The following is a 4,758-nucleotide window of genomic DNA, read 5'->3' on the forward strand; positions in this document are numbered from 1 at the left end:
AAAAATCACCTCTACTTAATTCATGTAACACCTCAGTATCCCATGCTCGTGGACTCTAAATCTTAGCTTAATTATGTGTTTGTGTCGTTTTTTATCTTATTTGTATTTAAGAAGTTGTAAAATAAAAGTTTGTGTCAAATAATTATTTAAGGTAAATTTGTCCCATATTAATATTAATAATGTATTTGGTACAAATACAATTACTAAGGGGGCAGGGACGAATCCAGGATTTTTTTATAGTGGGGGCAAACTACATATACGATGTAAAAAAAATTCAATAACAACATAAATAAATAATTCCAACTACAATATATCAAAATAGATTACATAAAGTAATATCTTTCATAATTGTCCTCTACGCTTCTTCATATGTTGAAAGCGTTGGATAATTTTTTCATTGTCAATACTATCAAATACTTCTCTCTCAATATATGTAACTAAACAATCATTTAAAAAATCATCCCCTAAACGATTTCGTAGTGGAGTTTTCACTAAGTTCATAGCCGAAAATACTCTTTCCACTGAAGCAGTTGCAACCGGTAAAATTAAAGCTAGCTTCACAAGCAAATAAATAAGAGGATACAAAACACTCTTCCTTGTCTCAACTAAGCACTTAGCAAGATCTGCAATTCCTTTAAGCTCAGAAAACCGTCTGTCAGATCTCATATCAAAAATATAAATATCCAATTGATTCTCAAGTATAGCAATCTGCACTATAGAAAAATCAAATGGATACAAGTGGGCAAGCCTAGTAAGCTTTTGCTTATCAAATGCTGCAAAAGAATCAACAGGATTTAAGCACGCGACACATAACAGTAATTCTGAGTTTTTCTCTGTGAAGCGCTCATCGAGCTCTGAAAGTTGCATATCAATAACAGTATAAAATATATCAGCTTGATAATGACGCAAGTTTGTAATTTTATGAGTATTTCTTCATGACCTTCCTTGATCCACAAACATATCATCCATATTTGGAACGATGATGTTATTTTTTCACAAAAAAAAGCCACTTGAATCAGAAGAGAATCCCATCCATCATCTCTCATTTGTTGGAGTAATTGTTTGGAAATGTTAACCAAACTTATTGCATTGATGATATCTTGATCTTTTCTTTGTAATGCTTGGGACAAATCGTTAGTAAATCCCAATATCTTTTTCATCAAATGCAAGTTGAAAACAAACTCAAATGTTTGTGTTAAAGCAAGTAAAGCACAAGCTTGACCTTTGTGCTCTAAACTTTTTCCATCTTCCTGAATCACATCAAGCACATCGATCACAGAGGGAAACATGGCGATTAGGCTTACCAATGAAACATAATGTGAACTCCATCGTGTATCACCGGCTCGTTGAAGAGAAGTTTCTTGATGTAATCCTGTACCACTTTCTATCTCTCCATTTTGTAGTGCTTCAATAACTTTACCATATTGCTTCTCACGAAGAAGATCTCTTCTCTTGCATGAAGCTCCCACAATATTTGATAAGTTAGAAACAACATTAAACAACAAAGCAACACGAACATGTTTTTTGGCCACAGCAACTAGAGCTAACTGCAATTGATGAGCAAAACAATGGACATAATATGCAGAAGGATTTTCTTTCAAGATCAATGCTTTTAGGCCATTAAACTCACCATTCATATTGCTAGCTCCATCATAACCTTGCCCACGTAAACTTGATATACTTAAACCATGCTTGGAAAATAATCCCTCCATTGCTAACTTAAGTGATAAAGCAGTTGTATCACTAACATGCACAATACCAAGAAAGCGCTCAATCACACATCCTTTTGGGTTCACATAACGCAATACAATTGCCATTTGCTCTTTCACAGATATATCCCGAGATTCATCAATTAAAATAGCAAACAGTTCATTATGAAGATCATTGATGATAACTTTAGTGGTTTCAAAAGAAGCAGCACACACAACATCCTTCTGAATATCAAAAGCAATAAGTTTAGAGTTACCTGGAGCATTGTCTAAAGTGACTTTTCTTATGTCTTCATTATGATTTGCAAGAAACTTTAGAAGTTCCAGAAAATTTCCTTGATTACTTGAATCATCAGACTCGTCATTTCCTCGAAATGCTAGTCTTTGATGTAAAAGAAACCGAATACAATCAATAGTTGCTGTTAGACGTATTCTGTATTCCTTTCGAGTTTGAACTGAATGAGTCTCAAAAGATACTTCAATGTGTTGTTTCTGATTCATCAAGTCTTCACATTGTTTCCAAGCTTGGTTATGAGCACTATTGTGGGTGCCAACATGAGTTTGAAACATTTCCTTCTTTTTCTAGTTTGTAAATCCTTCAATAATAAAACTATCCTTATTTGCTTGTTCTCCAATATCTGATCTGTAAAGATAACAACACAGACAAAAAGCTGCATCTTTAGAAATGCTGTATTCCAACCAAGTGCTATACTCCTTAAACCATGTAGGAACAAATCTCCTTAATATTTGTCACATTCTTCTTTGTGGAAAATCATGTTCATGAGGTTGACATGGACCTTTTTGCAGATAAGCTCTTCGAACTTTATCTCGATCATTTGGATGATAATCTGTAATTAATTTTCTTAACCCAGGATCGGAAGGAAGATCATTCAAATCAATTTCAATCCGAGGTTGTTTTGAAGAACACGTCGCTTCTCTTCCATCAACATTTTTGTCAATCGCTTGTTGTTCATTGATCGACTCTTTTCTAGCGAAGTATCTTTTCATAATCTGTATTAGAGAATAAGTTGATTAAGCTTAACTTAAGCATATGATAAGTTAAATTGATAAATTGATAAATTGGAATTCTTAAGTGCTAAATTGATAAATTGAGTTAATGTTAATTTAATGTTAATGTTAATTTAAAGTTAAATTGATAAATTGGAATTCTTAAGTGGTAAATTGGAAGGCTAAATTGTCAATAGCTAATTGCTAATCGTAAATTGTTAATGGTAAATTGGAATACAAACTAATGTTAATTTAATTATTAATTGCTATATTAACTACAATTCACAGACACAACTCATTAGATTATAAAGTGCTAGAAAACAACCAAATTGCTAAAAAAAAAACACAACTAAAGTCTTTAATTATATGTTAATAAAACAATTAATGTTCTAGACTATATAATAAAGTAAACAACTCAATAAGTCACTGGATTATATAATAAAGCAAACAACTCAATCAAGTCCTTATGCAAACATTTAGATTATAGGAATATATGTTTTACAATTATAGAAATGTAACTTTTCTTAGACAATTAACTTTGGGCTAATTGGGCCACAAAACAACTGAAAGTTTAAAATGATAAATTAGATTACATGACACAGCCAACAACTCAAGCCCTTGTGCAAACAAATCAAATACACAAAGCAAGGAAAATAAATAATTCATATCAATTCGCCCCCCTTCCCTTCCCTGCTAACAAACAACTCAAAGTTTCTATGACTATGTCCCCCAAAACACAATTTTTCGACAAAAAAAACACAAAAGCAAAGCAGCAAGCAAGCAATTCAAAGAAGATCAGAGCAACAAACAAATAGCAACCTTCTTCGGTTCAGGGACGGAACTTTGAGATACAAATCATTCTTGGACAGACTTAAAGGCTTCAAGTTGAAGGATGGAGTTGAAGCAGACGAAGTGCAGCAGGCAGGACAACAACGATTTCTTCTAATCCCATTTGAGAGAGGTTAGGGTTCAGATAATTCAGTTGGGGATTTTTAGATTTTGGCCGATGGAATAGAAAGGCTGTGTCAAGGGCATGGTTGTAATTTTTTTTTATTTCCTTTAAACAAAACGACGCCGTTCCACTTAAGTTGAACGACGTCGTTTTGTTTAAAGGAAATAAAAAAAATTACAACCATGTCCTCTCATCTTCTTCCTCAGATATCGAACAGTTTTGGAGTTCTTCCTCCTGCAACAATGGGGGCAAGCAGTTTCAAATCTGAAAATTTTATATGGGATATTATTCTTTACAGATCTCAGTGGGGGCAAGTGCCCCCATTGCCCCCACTGTAGATTCGTCCCTGGTGATATATATTTTAGGAAATCAAATCACCGTAGAATTTGAAGGTATGATAATAAAAGCAAAATGGTAGAGAACATAAGCGAAGACATCAACAGAAGGAACCATTTTTGCTTTTTCTGCAACTTATTAAGAGAGCTGATGTAAATTAGTGATGACCCGCGAGGCTAAACCGGGTCATATTCATTTCGCAGGCCCAGCCCATACTTAGACCCATGGTCTAAGATCGGATGGGACCCGAATAAAGGAAGCGGGCGCAGCGAGTAACCGCCCCGAATGGGACCCAAATAAGCGGAAACGGGTGAAGCGAGTAACCGCCCCGAATTTCTAAACGGAGCATCAAGACTCCCACTCAGAACCACGTTCGTTGCCATGAAAGCCACGAAAGGGACATGGCCTAAAAAGGGGGAACCGCCCTCAGAACGTGGCCCACTAAGGAGTAACCGCCCTCGGCGGTTACCTAAAAAACACCTATAAAAGGCCTTAAGAACAAGGGAAAAAGGTACGTTCACATTTTTTGCCCTACAATATTATTGTCAAATTACCAACCCTCTTACAAAAACTGACTTGATCGTCGGAGAGTTTTCCCGGAGATCCTGTCTCCGGTTCTGTTTTGCAGGTAACTCCGGCAGGGAATATCAAATCGGATTCGGCAAGTTATCATTGGTGCGGTGAGCGTGGACCTTTTTTACCAACGTCTGGTTAAAGGTACACAAGGAACATGTCAGAACCATCACGAACGGC

General features: G+C 35.4%; 1 pseudogene; it reads right to left on the reverse strand.

The window, feature by feature from the left end:
* Positions 1–342: 342 nt before the first annotated feature.
* Positions 343–2,717, reverse strand: LOC136229678 (uncharacterized; annotated as a pseudogene).
* Between the last annotated feature and the right edge of the window lie 2,041 nt (positions 2,718–4,758).

The sequence above is a fragment of the Euphorbia lathyris genome, chromosome 5, assembly GCF_963576675.1.
Source record: "Euphorbia lathyris chromosome 5, ddEupLath1.1, whole genome shotgun sequence".
NCBI lineage: Eukaryota > Viridiplantae > Streptophyta > Magnoliopsida > Malpighiales > Euphorbiaceae > Euphorbia > Euphorbia lathyris.